Below are 20,908 nucleotides of genomic sequence, written 5' to 3' on the forward strand. Positions count from 1 at the left end.
TAAATTGGAGAAAGGAGGTGTACAAGTAAGTTGAGGCCTTTAGAGTCTCTTCTGATGCTGTTACGGGAAAATCTCCCTTTGAGTTATATAAGGGGAGACAACCCAGTACTGTGGTACCTGTGGAGAAGTGTGGCTTAATGGTTAGAGCAGGCAGACCTCGATGCAGAGCTCTGGCCAGGGACCAGGGTTCGATTCCCGCCTCGGCGGGTCTCGGGCTCATTAATTCCCCTAACCGGATATTCTCGCCTCAGTGCCTATTCTGATCATGGGTCCCCCGCTGCAACTCTGGGCAATAGCTTGCTTAGTCCCCACAACGCGAGGGATGCCTGGTCTGCACCATGGGGGTGCCCAGGAGTGGACACTTCACAGGGAAAGCCGGGAAGGGTTCCCTTGTGGTATTCGTACAAGCGCCGGGAAACCCACTGCGGGTAGCTGTGCGCTATACAAGTACAAAAACATTTACATTTACACCTTGGGTTAGAGACTTGGAACCAAAGCCTGTTGTGGTAGATAATGGGGCAAATTGGAGACTCAAGGAGAGAAACAAAATAGAGGCTCACAAGAAAAATTTTGACATAAAGAAATGTGTGAAGGTGACTAAAGTCAAAGTGGGTGATGTGGTCCTGGTAAAAAAAACGTCTACCTTAGGTAGCTTATCTGGGTTTTTTAAGCCCATGAGGGTGGTGAAAGTTTTATTGAATGCTGTAAAAGCTGAGGACTCTCTCATATGGAACCTAAATAGAGTGGTGGTTCTTAAGGAAAGTGTTGCGATGAAAGCAGCAGGGAACCTGACTGCTTCAAACCTCTGTTCTGGTGTGAAACCTATGTCTGAAGGTTATGTGGGAAGGTCTTCCAGAGAGGGGGAGGTTCCTGGATATTTCAAAGACTATGTTATGATTTAAACCCCTGGCTGTGTTGTAAATTACATCATGTGTTCCTGTATATAGCATTGTTTTGTGTATCTTTGTTTTTTTCAAATGGAGGGGAGGCGTGTGGCATCCTGCAGGTTGCTCCATACACAAGGCAGCTTAGGGGATGCAATGGAGATGGAAGGTGAGGTATGTCATAGGAGACAGACTCGTAGTGACAGTTATTTAGAAGCTGCTTTCGGGGGTGGATGGGACCTTTTATTATTGTCTTCAATAAACTTCATCTTGAATCTTCCTTTTGCCAGAAGAGGTTTCATTCGCAGAGTACACTTTGTTTCACATAGTTTATCAAATTAAGCACAAGAGGCGCTAAAGAAGGCTCAGTGAAAAATTAGCAAGTGCCTTAGTATCACACATTTTGGTGAAGTGGGGAAGCCAAATTGATCACAGGCTTTGTAGTTTCACATGTACATGCTTTGCTTCCCCTACACCCACCTTACAAACCCAACTTCACCCAACCACCACCCTGCTGGCATCAATGCAGCCCTCGGTCCGACCATAGACCATACTTTGTAGACCTTGGGAGAATATTTGTGAGGACCCATGGCCTAGATCATCTGCTCTATACATACAAAGTACAAACTCAAGTCAGCCATACACAGCGTGCAAACCCCTTCCCTATTCTATTTCTCAGGGGCAACATAACTTGGTATGAACCCCTCATCCCCTACCACGTGCCAGCTCATGTATCTACATAACTTTACCCTAAAGCCACATACATGACCAGGATGGACCAGTGACACAAATGCAACCTTGCGTTATCCCCATACACACTAATTTAACAGCCCCCACAAGTAACAATCAATAATACCTAATTAGTGCCTGAATTCAGGTTGTGACCATCTATGCTGCATTGTGTTATCTCCTGACCTGTTCCGTGCACTCGCATACCTCTCCCTACTCTCCATGGTGATATTGGCTCATACGAATCACTGATAGCAACAAACTGGCTATCAGACTCAGCTAACAAGCCTGTAGACATTGCATTCTACATATTGCAATCTTCTGCACTGAGCTACCAGCAAAGAACAGGGATCTCCTTAGAAAGTGTGAAGCTTGGTTGATCCAAGACGTTGGTATCCTCTCCTATAATGTAGGGTGGGCAGTCATGTGAGAAGGCGTGGGCAACGAGCTGAGCAGCTGATTGGTTTGAGTGATAATCATAAATCATTCCTAGAGTGCCAACAAATGGTCCATCCCCTGTCCTAATCTCTGCATGAAAGTCTTTCATACTGACTGAAACAAAATTGCCTTTTTGCATGGTTGCCCCAGATGTTCCGCCTTCTTCTGGACCCTATTTTTGCTGCAATTAGGAGTCTGTGCACTGTGATAATGCTATTCAGTGCCGGGAAACATCTATTACAATGCAGGCATTACATTGCAGTGCCTTTACAATGCAGTCAGTACCACAACTGCGACATTACCAAGAGTTCCATTACAACGCAAGTCATTACAACAACTTGCTTTAGGGAACACAGCATTGGACTGGTGTTGAATTTTACGTCCAACACCTTCCCTACTGATACACCGACTGGAGTTGGAATAGTAATTTAAACTATTCCAAATTCCAGCGCATCCATAAAGCAAGTCGTTGTGATGACTTGTGTTGTAATGGAACGCATGGTAACGACACAGTTGTGGTATTGACTGCGTTGTTAAAACATGTGTTGTTTTGACATGTGGTGGTAACAGATGCTATTCTTCAGTGCCACAATATATATGCTGTGGCACTAAAATGGTATAGGCTGAATCGATTTCATCCCGTTTGTCCATTTAACTTTCTTGTAAGGCCCTATTAGCTGGTACAGAAAATGAAAAGGGCGCGCTACGAAATTCGTTTTATTAATTAAATTGTTTACTGACCTTCAATTATCCATACTCCAGTTTTTCGCATCCCCCACCCTGCCGCTTCCCCGCCCTGCCTCTCCGCCCCACCGAAACTCCCTCCACGGGCCGTGGCTGATAACAACAGGTACCGGTGAGCTTGTGCAAGGTCTGCAACACAGCAGCTCTATTCATTGGGTTGGAAATGGTGCTGCAACGAGGTGATTGAAGAGGGCCAATTGAGGCTGAAAGGTAAATACAGCACAGAAGCTAATGATGTTTTCAAATACTTTCTGACCTCCACGCTGTGCTGGTTGGATTGCCCATGCTGCTGCTTGCTTTCACGTCTGCACCTTTCAATATGCAGTTGAATTCAGATTCATGCTGCTTGTAAGCACTTAGTTACATTGTGTGCACTAGTGCACGTTATGTTTCTAGGCACATGACCATGTTCGATATAAAGAAAGTTAGAGCTGTCCATGTAATGTAAAAATGGGAGAAACAGCAGCCACTATAATCTAGTTATATACAGAATGGACATTAATACCGTTCTGCTGTCAGAGTGCAGTGCACGTCAGTTTTCTGCTTATATGATATACCTGCCGGTGATTTCAGATATCTTTCTAGTAGTACCATAATTGAGTATTAATTCCATGCGAGTACTTAAATTTCTTTAACAAGCACAGGCACGCTTAGAGATTCATTGGCCCAGCGTGTAAGGACAGCTCTGGACCGTGTGTGTTTAAAGTAGTTTCTTATGACGCCTGTAGGAACGTGATGGTTAGCAGTTGTGTTGTTACTGTAGTTGGCAGTGGCAACAGTGGCAATGGGCAGTGCACGCGGAAATGACATCCTAAAGAGAGCCCTGGTGCTTTAAAAGAAAAAAAATTAAGTACAGGTTAAAGTGTCAGCAGGGTCAGGAAAGTTACATTCATATACACATAAATTTTAAGTGCTACGTGGACTCCATAAGCAGCACATAACAAATCCCACACTTAACTTAATTTAATTATGCACATTGATTCACTTTTATCTCTATTTGCCTTAAGACTAATTAAGAAAATGAAATCCAATTTGAATGTAACTTAGATGTGAACCTCAGCTAGGCTTGATTTGCTTCAGAAATCTGAGGCTTCCACTTTTCTTTTGGCATTGCAGATCGTAGGGGATTTTTGAAATTAAGATACACTTGTCTGAATGTTCCTACAGTGTTACAATACATGATTAGGGCATATCATTTAAAGGGACCGCTTAGAGGTAGGCAGTAGTAGAACATCTGTCAAAGACTTGCTAGTTGACATCTCGTGAGTCTCCTTCTAAATTGTTTGAAGAAAGGTGACTCCTTTCTGTAGCCACTGACACCCTACTCAGGAAAACTTTACATGAAAGCTGCCAAATGCCTCCATCAGAGGGTGCCAAATAGAAGGCATACCCCACAAAGGGGGGAAAAAAGTATTGACAAACTTAAGAATCTTGATAACCGAATACAAATGATGGGAAGTGGTGATCACCAAAACTCCTCCTGAAGGAGCAGGGAAGAGAAATGAACAAGGACAGATATTGGGATCCAGCAGAAGAACCAGCTACAAGGAGCAACAAGCATTTGCAATGCAATCGGTCTTGCATGTGCAAGAGTTTGAGGGTTTGGCATTCTAAATTACAAATGCCATTTTTTTATGTGTTTTGCAAACCTGCAAGCGGTGTGTAAACACCCACTTTGTACTTATAGCCCTTGCTTACGAGAAGCAAGGCTGGCAGTAAAAGAGGTGCAGTTACTACCAGCCTTGCGTCTCTCGTACGCAACCATTATAAGTACAAAGTACGTGTTTACGCAGCGCATCAAGGTTTTCCAAACACATAAATAAAAAGCATTGTCATTTACAACCCCATTAGCTCAAACTCTCGCAAATATGAGACCTATTGCATTGCAAATGCTTGTTTCATTAGCAGCTGGCAAGAAGCACCATCAGCACAGACTTTTTGGAGTTCTGTGTGCAGTTGCCAGAAAGAACCACAATTTATCTCTCCGTAATTTTGAGTGCTTGTAAATATGTTGTCCCCCGCTTGTAGATGATGGCAAAGTCCATCATGGTAAACGTAACTACATTTTTGTTTTGACACAAACTTTGTGCTTTGTATTATGCAGAAAGTTGAGATATTTCTGCTAAGGGAAGAATACAGAGACTTCTTCGACTTGCACAGGTGAATCCAAGCTTTAAGTGGGTTGTAAACAGAACTGCACACATTATTTCAAGGCCAATTATATAGAATTGTGTTCATACTTTGAGATTTTGCAAGGGCCAGAGCCAGTCACTTAATATGAGTTTCAGTTAAATCGTTTTGATTCATTTTTAACAAACCAATTCAGCCCGTTTGCTTTATTAACAACTTACAGTTCACACAACTCTAAAATACTTGTCATTTCCTTTCAAATTTGCTGACAAGTTTCATTTTCAGAAGAAAAAAATACAGACTTTTGTTGATTTTCTTATTTGTACCTCTCTAGTCAGTGAGTCTTAGGCCCTTATTACGAGTTTGGTGGTCCAATGAATTGCTGAACCTGTGGTGGTAGTCCGTGGACCTAAAACATTGGCGGTCCACCTGCCGTATTAGGACTGTGGCAGTTGGACCGCCATGGGACCACTGCTGCCACTTTCCCTGGTGCGCAGCATTCTGAGGCCCTTAATATACTGGTGCTGCGGCACTGCCAAGCATATTAGGAGTTTCATCACCACCACACTTTTCATGGGTGTGTGCAGGGGAGCACATATTGTGCCTCCTGTGTGAATGCACCCTAAGTTCCTGCATGGCACGGATTTAACAGTCCATGCCCAGCAGGAACTGCCTTTGATGCTCCCACTGTGGTGCCTTTTTCGAAGGCACCACAGTGGGACCGCCAAAGAACCGCCCGCCAGAGTGTGCTATCTCGGAGTGGGGCGGCAGCGTGGTGGTCCCGCTCCAAGACCGCCAAAGTCATAATAAGACCCATAGCTGTCTTTCCAGCCTCATGTAATCAATACAATTCATAAAAACTACATACTCAGAGGGTCTTTGGGCCAACAATCTTTTTTCATGGTGTATTCAGCTGTTATTCACATTTTGTCACTGCTACCACAGCATACACCATAGTTCAGTATAGTTGCCCCACTTCGGCCATAGGCTTCCTTGCAATGCGAGTGAAGGCATTTTGCTTTCTTACATGTTCACATCCACCTAAAAAACACTACAGTGCCAGGGCTGGTGGATATTGTGGGTTGTGTCCGCATGGATACTCTTTCCTGTCTCTGCATGGAGCTCCAAGCTCACAAAAGCAACTATTGTGTCTGAAACCTTAAGATGCCTTTGTTTGGTTTGATAAACTCTCACCAGTGCATGTGCAGGACAGTCATCGAGCCAGGGAGTGAATCTAGTTGCTTTAGGAAACTTCACTGGGACACTCATGGGGAATGGGTACATTGCACAATTCACTATTTGTGGATTTGGAAGTAACGTTACTGGCCCGTAATTCTCTCTTGGGTTGATGCTGATGAGATCTTCTTCTCAGAGGGTCTGCTTTGAATTTGGACTTCCATTTCATGTAAACAATTGATGCCCACCACTAAAACAACGAAACAAAGGTAGGACAGACTCTTTTTTCCTAGTCCGCTAAAACATTTATACTATCAATATACTGCTGACAGTTATTGTTGTTAAATGAGACCACACTTGTTTAAGTCTGTTTTTTAAGGTCTCATTATGCTTCCCTATAAGGACCTTCGAGGGATGGTGGACAGCAATTTGACCTTCAATTGTATTCTTTTGTGACCTCCTTTACTGCTGTGCATTGCCCCTGATGAGAGATTGTGTCCGCTTTGTGCCCAGGAAGCCTGCCTCATTGAGTGTGTGTTTGTGCTTTGAGTTGCAAAAGGAGGGAGCTTCTATCTGCCAAATGTCTCATCCAGTCATAGACATGAGTTACCACCTCAATTATCTCAGGAAAAATCACTCATCTGCTAACAAAATTGAGCCATTTTACAGTGTGGGGAATTCCTTTGAAGAGTTTCTAGCCAGGTTATGTTGTTTTATGTTATGCCAATTTTTATGGTGCAACTTATCTACTGTGAGCTTCTCTGGGTGCCTTACCACGAATGTAGGCTGTGTGGAGCTTCTAGTTGAACAGCCAGGACTTCATTTCTTGCGGACATTGAGTAGTGAAGGAGCTGTCCTGATGTGTTGAGGAAGTTCATTTCAGTTTTTGGCAGCGATGAAGGAGAAGGCGCACCCTCCTGACTTGTTTCTGCGGATGCAGAGGGCCATTTCAAGGGTGAGAGAGGTAGATTTTATCTATCTGAATGGATGGGAGAGTTGAAGTTTGTCATTGAAGTATTCTGAACCGGGATTGTGGAAGGATTTGTAGGCGTGGATTAGCAGCTTGAATTGACAATGTTTCTGGATGGGTAGGCTGTGTTGTGCAGTGAGGTAGGGAGGGGCGAGATGCCTAGGAGGAGTCAGACTGCAGTATTTTGGATGGTCTAGAGCCTTTGTGTGAGCTGTTTGGAGATTCCATCGTAGAACGCTTTGCCATAGTCAAGTCTGTTGGTAATGAGGGTTTGGGTGACCATGCGTCTTGTTTACGTGGGGAGCCGTTTGAAGATCTTGCAAAGCGTTCTGAGGATGAGGCAGCAGGATGTGGTCACAGCTTCAACCTGTTTATTCATCAGGAGTTTGTCATCTAGGATGATGCCAATTATTCTGGTGTGGCCTATGGGGGTGGGCTTTGGATCTAGTTTGGATGGCCACCAGGTGGAGTCCCATGAAGAGCTTTTGTTTCTGAATATCAGGATCTCTGTTTTGTCCATGTTGAGTTTAAGGCAGTTGTTTCTTATCCAGTGTGCCACATTGGTCGTGCAGGAGGTGAAGTTAGTCCTGGTGGTGTTGTTCTCATCAATGAGGGAGAGGATGAGCTGTGTGTCGTTGGAGTAGGAGACAACGTTGATGCTGTGTGCTCTTATGATTCTGGCGAGGAGTGCCAAGTACACTTTTAAAAGGGCTGGGCTGTGGGAGGAACCCTGATTGACACCAGAGATGAGCTTCTTGGGTTTGAATGTGTATGGGGGGAGCCTGACTCACTGAGTTCTGTTGGAGAGAAAGGAGGCGATCTATCTCAAGGCGGACCATTGAATTCCAGAATCCTGGAGTCTGTCGATGAGGGTGCCAAGGCAGATGGTGTTGGAGGCTTTTGAAATGTCAAGTAGGACGACCAGTTGTCATCTGATGCTTCCAGGAGGGTGGTTTCCATGCTGTGGCTGCTGCAGAAACCTGGTTGAGTGGAGTCCAGGAGGTGGTGCTGTTCAAGAAGGGCAGAGAGTTGCCTGTTTATTTCTTTCTGTAGGACTGTAGACAGGAGTGGAAGGAGCGAGATGGGTCTGTAGGTATTGCATTCTTTCAGGTCTGCCGAGGGTTCTTAAGGAGAGTTGTGAATTCTGTGTGTTTCAAGCTATCCAGGAAGGTTACACTAATGATGGAGGAGTTGGGGATGGTGGTGAGGGAGGCGATGATTGGTGTTCTTCCAAGGTTGTAAATGTGGTGGGGACAGGGTCTGTGGTGGACTCTGAAATGATAGTCTGAATAATTCTGGCGGTGCCTTCTGTGGTGAATGGGCTCCAGTTCATTAGATGGTGGGCTCTTGTGGTGGTGTTTTTTAGTTGTGTCATGATGTACTCGGTTGTAGGTTTGGGTGCGAAATAAGTATAGATTTTGAGCATTGGGTTGTGGAAGAAGTCAGAAAGGCTGTTGCTGAAGTCCTATTAGGGGGATAATGGTGCTTGTGGCTTTCTTTGGATTGACAAATTCTCTGGTTATGTTGAAAAGTTCTTTGCTAGAGTTGGAGCAGAACTCTAGTCTTTAGTACAAGGGTAGTTTTCCTGGCTTCTTTGATCTGTGCCCCTGTAGGATGACTATAATAAAGTCGAGTCAGGACTGTGACAAGGAATTTCCTGCCAAACTAATGGAACACGGCTTCTCCTTTTCTATCCCTTCACCTATGCCGAAGTGATTGTAATACAAACCTGGCACCTTTTAGGTAGGTTGAAAATCTACACTGCCGTGAACAAAAAAACAATACCCAACACAGCCTGTATTTCTTCTACTATGCCTGAAAGTGCTTTATGTTGTGACCCAACAACAACTTGACAAAATGTGCACACTTTAGATATTTTTATTTATTTTTTGCAACTACTTATTTTCATTTACAAATACATTAGTCACATGTCCAAAATAGCATTTTTCAAAGTTATTTGACACATGCTTATTTATGTATTTATTTCATTTGTAGAGCGCCTGGTTACACCAACGCTGAGACATATCTCGGTGAGCGAAAGTGTGGTTTACCACGGTCCTTAGTTCTTGCCGTCCTCGGCTTTTACGAACAGGCAAGTTTTCAGCTGCTTGCGGAATGATCTTCATTAGGCTCTGTTCTTAAGGTAATCGGCAGGGCGTTCCAGCTTTTGGCTGCTAAGTACCTAAAAGAACGAGCCCCCATACGGGCCTTGAATATTCTTGGGATGCTTACTAATGCCATGTCCCTGGATCTCAGGTTTCGTCCTGGGGTATATTTAGTTAGCAATGGTTGCAGGTATCTCGGGCTTTTATGTGAGAGGATGCAGTGGCAGTAGCACAGTGCCTTGAACATGGTTCTCTTCTCCACTGGCAACCAGTGTAAAGTGGACAGGGCTTTCTTAGAGTCAGCTCTCCTTGGAAGGCCGAGAACCAGACGTGCCGCAGCATTTTGCATGCTCTGCAGTTTGGCAAGGCCTTTTTTGGACGCGCCTAAATACAGCACATTACCATAGTCTAATTGTGAGGTAATTACTGCCTGCACTACGGTTTTCCTGGGTTTAGATGGTAGTAGATCTATGATTTTTCTCAGGGTTCTCATGGGGCCATAACACTTCCTGGCTACCTTCCGTATCTGATTGTCGAAAGACAGTTTGGAGTCGAACCAGATTCCAAGATTTTTCACCTCTGATTTTGGGTGTGGGACTTGGCCAAGTACTTCTGGCCACCAAGCAGATGACCAGATGGAGGGTGCTTTACCCACCACCAGTACCTCCGTCTTACTCCCATTTAATTTGAGGCAGTGGTTCGACATCCAGTCGGCTACCTCCTCTAAGCATTTGGCAAAGCGGGTCACTGCCTGAGCTTTGTTCTGGGAAAACATTACAATTAGCTGCGTGTCGTCTGCGTAGGACACTATCGACACCTCATGTTTCTCTACACATTCTGCTAGTGGTCCCACATACAGATTGAACAGGGTGGGACTCAGAATTGATCCCTGTGGGACCCCTTGGGGCAGAGGGTAGCTATCAGATCGGAGCGTTCCTTGGGCGACTTGGAAGCTACGTTCATCCAGGAACGAGGTCAGCCACTTCAGAGCGTTGTTCCTGATACCACAGGGTTCCAGTCTTTGAAGTAACAAGGGGTGCGACACGGTGTCAAACGCCGCGCTTAGATCCAACAAGATCAGGGCGGCTGTTTGTCCCTCGTCAACATGTTTCCTGAGTGTTTCTGTCTCCATGAGTAACGCTGATTCTGTTGAATGTGCCATTCTAAAGCCTGACTGTGAGGGGTGCAGAAGGTAATTTGTGTTAATGTGGTCTACCAGCTGTTTGTTAGTGATTTGTTCTGCGACTTTAGCCACAAATGGGAGCAGTGAAATGGGGCGCAGATTGTCTAGCTTAGTATATTCTAGTGATGGGTTTTTCTTGAGGGGTCTGACAATGGCCTGTTTCCATTTTTTTGGAACTATACCCGTCTGGAAGGAGTGGGAGATAAGAAGGTAGGATTATGTCCATCCCTTCCATCATTTTATCCGGTTGCGCCGGGTCTCGAGGAGAGCCGGACTTTATTCCTTTTACTGTAGCTTTTAGAACCTCCCTTTCCTGCATTCTAAAACCATTCAGCGTAGTTCTTACATTGCTCACCATTTTGGTTACCGATGCAATGGTGCCAAGTCGTGCCTCTGTAGGAAATGTATCATATATATGTGTTACTTTATTAGCAGGGAATTCTGCTATCTCATTGCAGGACTCTTTCGTGGCAGGGGTATCCTCATGTTTGTCCATAAACAAACAACTTTATTTGGAAACATTGGAACAAACGCTTGTACATATAAAATTATATTTGTCCCTCCATCCTACAATTCACTCACTCATACTTTCACCAAAATGCACCACCTATCATACCATCCACTCATAACATAGCCCAGCCACTCCACACATCCACACAGAAATATACAACAGGATGAGATGTTCAACTTCAACCTTTGGAGTGTTTTGAGCTAGGATCTCTCCTAAAAACAACTGATGCACGTTTCGGCGGGGAAAATAATTTCATCCAACCGACCTTCTTCAGGACCACACAAAATGAAGCTACTTGTAGGGGAGTCCAGTGGAGGAAAATACTGCTATCTAGAACTTTTAAAACAAAATTTGGGTGATATACAATTTCCTGATCCTTAATGGACTCTTCGATTCCTATTAGACTCCTCTAAAAGCCAATCACGTTGCTACTAACTCCTTATATATTTCCTTATATTTTTTTCTCTCGTAGTACATTTGATGGCCCCATAATCATCATTTCACCCAAAAACTGTTTAACCGCGATCTGTATAAAGTGACGGGACAATCTGGAAATAATCCATCTGAGCTGCAGAACACAAATGTGGGCTTCTGGTATGCTTGAGGAATTTTCATAATTATAACAAGCCTGTTTGGTCTCACAGAAATCAAAAGCTGCTCTTATAAATGCCAGATCGTAGAGGAAATACCATGCTGAGGATTTTGACCTGGTCTCTGATAACTCACTGGATCTGCTGTTTGTTACGGAGACCTGCCTTGATGACGTATTAAATCCAAATTGTTGCGCTGGCCACCCCTGCTGGTTTTAAGCTTTGTCGGGTGGATCGGCCTGTTGGTAGAGGAGGTGGCATAGCCATCTTATAGAGGGATAACTGGGTATTTCACAGAGAAGTCTCTAGTACATGGGGCGCTTGTGACGTTCTGGATTTTAATATCCACTTCACTTTTACCCTAGGTGGCTCTCTCATCTATCATCCCCCTGACCCGGCTAGCGCCTTTCTTAAATCTTGCGGGGATACTATAGTCAAGCGATCATTCCGCTTTTCCTACTTTATGGTTCTGGGCAATGTGAATTTGCATCTTGATCAAGAAGATGCTAAAGACTCAGTGGATTTCCTTGACTCTCTCCAACTAGCTCACCTTTGCCAATGGGTCTCCCATCCTACTCATCAGGGTGGCCATATTTTAGACCTTTTCTGCTGCAACTTTCCTGTTGTGGTGGCCGAACCCTTCCCAATCTCCTGGTCAGATCACTTCCTCATCTGTTTTTCTTGTGAGATCACTCGGCCTGCTCGGCCCTCTCGCTGCATTCGCCCTCTGACGTTCAGTAAAATTGATCCTCTTCAATTTAAGAGCTCTTTGGCTGCCTCTAGGCCCCCGTCAGCAAGATCTTGAAGGGAGTGTGGCCGGGTTTACTAACTGGATTGCCAACTCAGTGTCGTCACTATCCTCGGCTCGCGTACCTAAGCTTGCCAGGGAATCTCCTTCGAAACCTTGGTTCCTACTGGAGCTAAAAACTCTGAAACATGAGTGCAAAGTTCTGGAGAGAGCTTGGCGCTCCAGCTGTTACTGCTCTATGGTGAAACTTACTCTGAGAGCAAAACAAAAAAGTTATTACGCCACCATCGCAGCAGCAAAAATCCAATACTTTACATCGTGGATCGACCAGACTCATAACAACTCCAAAGAAATTTTCTCAATTGTGAAAAGCTTTATGTCTCCGTCCGCCTTGATGCGTTAGGCGCCTGTTACGGAGTCCTGGTGTAATACTCTTGCCAGGTTCTTTTTGGATAAAATGTGCACCATTCAAGCTACGTTTGCCCCCTGTGCTTCAGTTGCTATGCTCTGTATTTCTGTTCAGCCCTCAGTCGACCCATCGCACAATTTTTCTTCCTTCCCACCTGTAGATTTATCTAGCTCCCTCAAAATTCTGAAGGCTCTGCAAACAGGTTCTCCTATAGATCCCTGTGCAGCCAGACTATTGGCCACTGTTGCAGACTGCATCAATCCAGAGGTCAATCTGATCATTAACATGTCGCTGGGGTATGCCCACGTTCCAACGTCCTGGAAGCAGGCGAAAATCCTTCCCCTCCTTAAAAAGCCATCCCTGGATCCATCCATTCCCGGAAACTACCGCCCTATCTCGCTGTTGCCCAGCCTGGCCAAGGACTGTGAAAAGGTGATTACTAACCAACTCACTGAGTATGTCGAGACCTTTGGTCTTCTCTGTCCGGCGCAATCGGGTTTCCGGGCCGCTTATAGCACAGAGTCAGCTCTATTGGAGGTGTCTGAGGCGATTTGAGAGTGCCTCGATGCCGGCGGGAGGGCCGCTTTGGTTATGCTGGACCTCTTGGCTGCTTTTGATACTGTGCCTCGTGCCCTGCTTCTGGATCGCCTCTTGGAGATCGGAGTATATGGGTCTGCGTGGGGTTGGATTAGGTCTTTCTTGGAGGGTCGCTCACAGCAAGTTTGTCTTCCACTGTGCGCCTCCGCACCACAAGCAGTGGCCAGGGGTGTCCCACAGGGGTCATCCCTTAGCCCCCTTCTTTTTAACATCTATGCTACCCTGCTGGTTTATCTTGAGGATGCATTAGGGGCTAAGGTGATGGTCTACGCTGACGACACGCAACCGCTGTTTTTCGTGGGGACGTGACGAGGATGCAGTTCTCCCCGCCCTACACTGCCTATCCTCAGTTTTATAACGTGCATGACTAAGACAAATAATACAAGATTGTGAATGTCATCTTGAAATCAGACAAACAACACAATATTGTATGATATAATGAAAGAACCAGCACTTCAAGGATTTGATCCATGGTCACAGAGTATAACAACTACTGATGCCACTAAGCTAGAATTATGTTCTGTTTTAAACAGAGGGACAAGATGGCAGAGAGTTAGGGCACCATTACGATGTCCGCCCGCCACCGTAACGTTATGGGGGCCACCGACCAGGGGAGCGGCAGTCCCACTGTGCCATTTATGATGCACCCGCCACACTGGCGGGCTCATCCTGCATATTTTACATTGCGGCAGGCAGTGCTACAAGCAGCACCTGCCGCAATGCAAAAACTGCATGTTGTGCATTTGCATGCACAACGTGACAGGCACAGCGTGGTGCAAATGTCAGGGGGTACCATGGGTAACCCCAAGTGTACCCCTCAGCCCCCCAACCCCCGGGTGCCCACAATGGGCCCACAATACAGAAGACCGAATGCCTTTCCATGGCGGCATCACCACCATGGAAAGGCCAATTGCCGCCATCATCATAATATGGATGGCGGTGTCTTGCAGACACCGCCACCATATTATACATGTTGTCTGCCCAGTCAATGAGTCCACTGGCTGAAAACTGCCAGACGGTCTTTCTGTCCGCCGCGGACCCCCCAGCCATCCTAATATGGAATGGGGTATTTAGGTATGGATGGCGGGCAGATCGTCCCCGCGGGCCCGGCGGGGGCGATCCGCTCCCCATCCTAATGGGGTCCTAAGTTATTACCCTCGCAACACCTTCCTTATCATAAGTGGAAATAAAGTATTCAGTAAGTGAACGCAAATCACTGGCTTGTGTGTGGTTGTTCGATTATTTTAGAACATTTGTTTGGGGTAGTGAAGTAGAGATTAAGAGTGACCATAAAGTACTGTATGATTTCACTGCTGAAGATTTGGTACATGCATTTGCGAGATTAGCTGGTATGTCAATGTAAATGCAGGATTATGTTTACAAGATGGCATATGCGCTCGGGAAGAAAAATGTGGTGGCAGATTTCTTGTCCAGGATATGATACATATTGTGGAATATGAACATAATGAGTGGGAGGATTATCAGATTTTGTGGGTGTGTGATGGAAGTAAACCAGCTATTACAAAAATGGAATGGGATGATAGATACATGAATGATAAACTTTTGTGTGAAGTGAAAAAGTACATTAAGTCAGGTTGGCTAAGGAAGGAAACCTTGTGTTGACAAGTATGAGTGTTTTAGGAGCTAGGGGATGAAGTATATTGGATAGAATCTAAGAGCAATACCACCCAGTAATTAAAGAGCATGTATTATGGAACAAAGGAAAAAAGGTCATCTTGGAAGTGTGAGGATGAAGCAGGTTATAAAGTATCTTTATTGGTGACCAGGTATGGATCTGACAATTGATCGTCTGGTGAGAGAATGTGTGACGTGTGCTGGGTCTGACAAGTCTCTATTGACATTGAGACCACCCATGTGTGATATGAGGGGTCTGTAAGAGCTGTATGAGTGTATTTCTCTGGACGTTATGGGAATTTGTTTTGGGTATTATGGATTTGTCTATTAGCTTATTATCTGAATTGAATACAGTTTTTACTTGGATGGGCTCAAATGTTTTTGGAGGATTACGGTGCAGTGAATCGTACCATGTCATTATGCAATCCCAGCACAAATGGTATGGTGGAGATATTGAATAGGTTGCTGAAGGGGATTATTCCCTTGTTGGAAAGGTGTTAGGAGAAGGGCCAGCTTCCACGGGAGCGAAGAAGAATCCCTCCACCTCCAGGACACAGAAGCAAGAATGTGATATAAGTATATAAAACACTCCTGTCTACTGTCTCCTAAAAGTATGAGGGAATTTACCCAAGGAGTGTCCACCACTCTCCTCATACGAGGGGTAACGAATAACAGAAGGCGTCTCAGGGGATGGTCCAGGCTAGGAAACAAAAGCAAGTTATAAACAGTAACAATCCTCACTGTTATTCTGATTAAAAAGAAGAAAACATTGACATGTGTGATTAATTATTGATCTTACCCCAACTGTAGGTCGGGCGAGCTTCATCGATGAGTTCTGTTAACAGGGAGGGGGCTAGAAGAACTCACGAAGGACTCATCACACCTCAGACGCAAACAAAAAGCATGAAGGGAGGGGAGGTGCACCGACCGGCTGCAAGGGGGAGGGCAAGTGCAGCGGAGCAGTACAACCACACAACAAACACAACCAAAACAATACTGAAAGGGAGTGAGGGACACCGACCGGCTGTAATGGGGGCAAGTACAGCGGAGCAGTACCCTCTCAGGAGGTGAGACACCCGGGCCCTTGTAAGACAGGGCGGAGCACTCACTCTCAATAGGAATGACCCAAAAGAATGGTACAAGCAAAGGAGGTACTGCAGCCACCAAGGGATAAGGGAATGAATGCAGTGAACTGCCGACGCCCGCAAAATGCGTGAGCTTTGGTAGGGGCGTCGCGTTCACCGGTTCGCGGAGCGGCGAAGAAATGCCGAGGACCTGCAGGCATACACACACCACTCCTAGAGTTGAAAAATACAAGGGACAAGGGGGCAGCAACATGATGTCAGCGTAGGGATCCTCAAGAACCACCAGAGAGTCCTCAAGACGCCAGCAAACACACGAGCAGGAACCAGGAAGTGGAGAGGGGGCGTGGTCACGAAGGAGTAAGCCAAGCAAAGGCTGTAGTTCGCTGCTCCTCCTTATTCACATTAGGGAAGGTCTGTAAATTACATGCTCACAAGATAAGGGGCCACAAAAATGTGTCAGACCGTATCAATCACACAAGTCAAGGCTATTGAATCCTAACAAAAGGTATGATTCATGAGGGAAGTGTGTAAAACTGTAAGATCAACAGTGTGCAATGCTACAGGTGTTACTCCTTGTGAGTTGTAAGGGGTCATTTTTAGAAGTTTAAATGCAATCACTGTTGGATTTTCCAGAAGGGTCCACAAGGTGAGTGGTCATTGGGGGTGGTAAAAGAAAAAAGTTGTAACGTATGTGCTGCATATAAGGAATATTTTAATAAGAAAGGGAGGTTTAAATTTCCAGTTCGTAAGACTGGACAGATGGTGAGAGTAAACAAATCTGATAAGGTACCAAAAGGTGTGAGCAAGTTTTATGAACCTCAGAAAGTGATCAAGGTCATGAGTAGGAATTCTGTTCAGTTGGAGAATGGCAGGTGTTGGCACATGAGTTGTGTAGCTGTGTGTAGAAAGGAAGGAAGGAAGTATGTGAAAGTGAGTTGATGCAAATCAAGGGTATTCATTTGACTTGAACTTGGTGATAAATGCTGGGAGTGCTGCAGTTGCTGAGGGTGATGCAGCTGTGATTGTTCTAGATGTTCCAAATTGTGATGCAGGTACTAGTGATGCAGGTGCTGGGAGTGATGCAGCTGTAGGTGTTTTCAGATGTTCTGAATTGTGACGCAGCAGTGAGTTTTCCAGGTGTTGAGAGTGAAGATGCAGTTTCGGACGTTCCAGATTGTTCCACAATAAGTATTCTAGATGGTGTGAAAATTGCTGTACCTTCCATGAGCAGAATTATTAAGCCACTGATGGAGCATGGTTTTCTATATCTTAATTTCAAGTGCAATCATTAATGACCATAGCCACTGGTCGTATGGACTTTTGGTGGTCAATGAAGAGAAATGGGGATATATCATCTAAATAGTCAATAAATCATGGAAGACTTTAGATTTTAGTCTATAAGACACTTGGGGCCTCATTACGATGTCGGTCAGAGTTTCCTCCTACCGACACCGACTCAGAATTGGCACTGAACGACTTGCAGTTCCTCCAGACCGATTGTGATGCGACCCAGCACTGATCGGTCAGATTCCCATTGACTCCTATGAGAGCCCGTGTTCTGCCTGACAGTCCTATGGGGAATTGGGGTGTGTGTGGAAAACTCTGCACCCTGTACAGGCACCCCATGGTGCCTACCACACAGTGCAGGGTCTTACAGGGGGTCCCTCAGGTACCCCCTCGGGCCCCAACCAGAGGCTTCAGGATGAAGTGGCCCTGCTAGGGGCGACAAAATTCACTTTCCAGCAGCCTTTTGGTGTCAGACACGCTGACTCGGGAAGGCTGTTGGAAACCAACATCGTAATCGCTCGGTCAGAAACACAGTCCATAGAGCTGTTTGATGCGGGTTCGACTGAATTCTCTGAGAGGCTTACAGAACTGATTCGGAAGGACCATGCTGTTTATAAACCGGCCTCGAACATCGTAATCGGTCGGTCGGATTGTCAACGGTCTAGGAGATTCTGACTGTCAGGAGGAGGTTTTCCACCCGACTTTGTAATCGGCCCCTTAGTGTGAGTTAAGGTTGTTTTATTTTCAAATCTTTTAGTTTTTCATCTATTTATTCACTGAGCTTTAATCTTTATATTTCAGCATTAAAAATATATCTAATCTATCAATCAATATTTGATTATAAAACAGAGCAATATATTTGTAAAATTCCCAGTCAATATAGTAATAATACAACAAGCGTGTTCCATAAAAGAAACTCCCTATTCTAAATAAATTGATATAATAAGAGGAATGGTGTTAGTTCAGAAACCCAATGAGGAATTCTGATGAGCGGGATCAATGCACAAGCATGAAGCCTTCGCAAATCAGACTCGAAATTATTCACAGTCATAATTCAGCAGACATCTATAACTTAGGCTAAATAACCTTTCGTGTAAAGAAGTCAAGCAATTCAGAGATGAGTGTCTAGTCAGAATGTCGAAGAAAGGAATCCGCCTTACTCTAGGAACACGCTCTAATATAAACACACAAATTCTATGTTGCAACATTATTTTCCTTTGTCTTCTTCATCCACCAATAGAATAGCAGCAGCTTCCTGGGAACAAGGTCACTCCCCATCCTCTCACCAGAGCATACTAGACTTTCAAACAATAGTCAGTGAAAAGTTACAACTAGTTTTCTCGTGGTCCAAATTTTCTTTTCCATGAATCATTCTCCCTGCCGTTTCATCTTCTCCCGGTGAGTACCTTGCTAACAGTTGCTTAATGCAAAACAAACGCCTATTCACTTACAGTAGACTTTTGAAGTTGTACCATCTGCAACAAAGAAAAGAAAAACATCGTGCACAACAACTGTTCAATATTAAAAACAGGCCTTTCCGTGTTGATTAATTATTTTCCAATTAACATGGCTTTGATAGTTAGGCTAACTTAAGTCAATATTTCAATTCAATTTGCAGGACTAGAACATTTAAGTATGGTTGCCTATCACACAATTTGCATTTGGCGTATCCTTATTTTAACATAAACTTGTGTTCTTTATTAATGTATGTGTTTTTAATAGCAGATATAATTTGGTGCAACAGCGCCAGTGGTTATCAGTGTGATGAGTAGAACATTGTGTACAGTATTGGTGTATTAAGCCTTGCAAATTCTCGCTTTATACATTTTCTCACCATATACGTGTAATGGTATCGATAGTAGTGTGTATGTCATTTCTTTTCATGTGTGTGTGTGTATAATTGTGTAATTGTTTTCTTTGTTTCTTTTGAGGGCAAAAGGTGTGTTGTGTTGTTAGTTATGATGTAAGGAGGTGAGGCCATGTAAAATGTTATGTGAGGATTCTGGGAGAATATTTAAAGAGAAGTTGTGAAATGTTTGGGGGACTCAGTCTGGAGGAGCAGAATAAATACAATAATTCCCCTAAGATGCATAAGCTATCATTGTCCTAATAAAGTTGAAAAAAATACACTTGACTAATGTCCTCTATACAACAACATGCATATAATGTTGTTGTCGGTAGGGTTTCCTAATAAATGCATTGTTTGAATTATATTTTTTGTTTGCTTATTGGACTAATGTACCTGGTAATGTTTTGTAAGAGCAAAATACAGGACTGGAAACTAGCCTTAACAACACAAACCTATCTGGTCCCCGCACAACTTCGTTTAACATTTAACAACACACTATCCCTTTTGAAAATGTAATATTTTCTCTTTAAAATCTTTTTATTGGGTGTTAAACATCAACAGTGGCCTGCAGGTAAACACAATGAACACGTAAAAGAGCTGCTAAATAACCCATAAAGTCAAAAGCACTGTTTTTATTAGAGTAACAGCATATATAATTGTATGTTTAGTATAGGTACTTAAGTATTACAACTTTGCCTCTTCAAGTTATCCTACAGAGTAAAACAAGCAGAGGTAAATGGAGAAACACAGTAAACTGTGCACCTTACCCAATTTCAAAATATAAGACAAATTGTGCATGCTAGTTTTTTAACGGCTTCACAGCTGATAGTAACTCTTTGCAGCCTACAACCAGGAAGGGTTTTGAGTGTGTCAAAGTAACGCACATTCAGACAATACCAGACCCATTAGAATCAACCCATGCATGCCACAAGGGAAACAAATGACAACCGAGATGCGATACACCCAGCTAGATTAGGAGACCCTTAAAAACTAAGATGTCTTTTAGGATGGCGGATGGGTGGTAGCCGCCAGGCCTGTGGTGGACATCTGCCCGCGATTGCAACCCAGAAAACCGCCGGGCCCATTAGCATGGTGGTGACGACCACAGTGGTGACATTTTCCGCTCGCCACTTTTCCTCCGGTACCAGGCCGCACGCCTGCCTAACGGGTGGAACTGGACCATTACAATGGTGCCGGTGCAGGGCAAGGCTCCGCCTGCATGATTATGATGCCGGCGGTAGTCAGCCTTTCCGCGGTGGTGGGACCGCCATGGAAGGGCATGCGGAGAATGTCTCCTGGGGCCCAGTTCAGACCCCCAATGTGTTGGGGGGTTGTGTGGGTGCAGTGGGGGATACCCATGACATGTCCCTGTACCAGGTGGCAGGCACTGTGCAGTGCCTGCCACGCAGTGCATTGATATGCTTGACATGCTCCTTTTCACATCGCGGCGGTGCTGCTGGCAGCAGCAACCCCCGCAATGTTAAAAGCCATGATCATGCCGCCGCAGTTGGATTTAGACTACGGAGCATACTAATTGGAACGGCCGTTATGCCGCTGTCCTAGCGGGCGGTCTTTTCCCGCTACCATGGCAGTCGGTGTGATTTTCCGACCGCCATCTTAATAGACCCCTATGTTGGAGCAATAATACCGGGTTCTCCAAGATGAATCCACAATGCTCTAATGGCAGCTAGGGACCCACCATGATGAAATACAGCATGCTGTAATGCCAACAACATGCTTGCCCGATTCAAATTGATCATGTTTTAACGGCAACAAGGGACAACCAAGATCAAAGTTAAGATCCCATCAAAATCAAATCCACGGGCTGTAATGGCAAA

The sequence above is a fragment of the Lissotriton helveticus genome, chromosome 3_1, assembly GCF_964261635.1.
Source record: "Lissotriton helveticus chromosome 3_1, aLisHel1.1, whole genome shotgun sequence".
Lineage (NCBI taxonomy): Eukaryota > Metazoa > Chordata > Amphibia > Caudata > Salamandridae > Lissotriton > Lissotriton helveticus.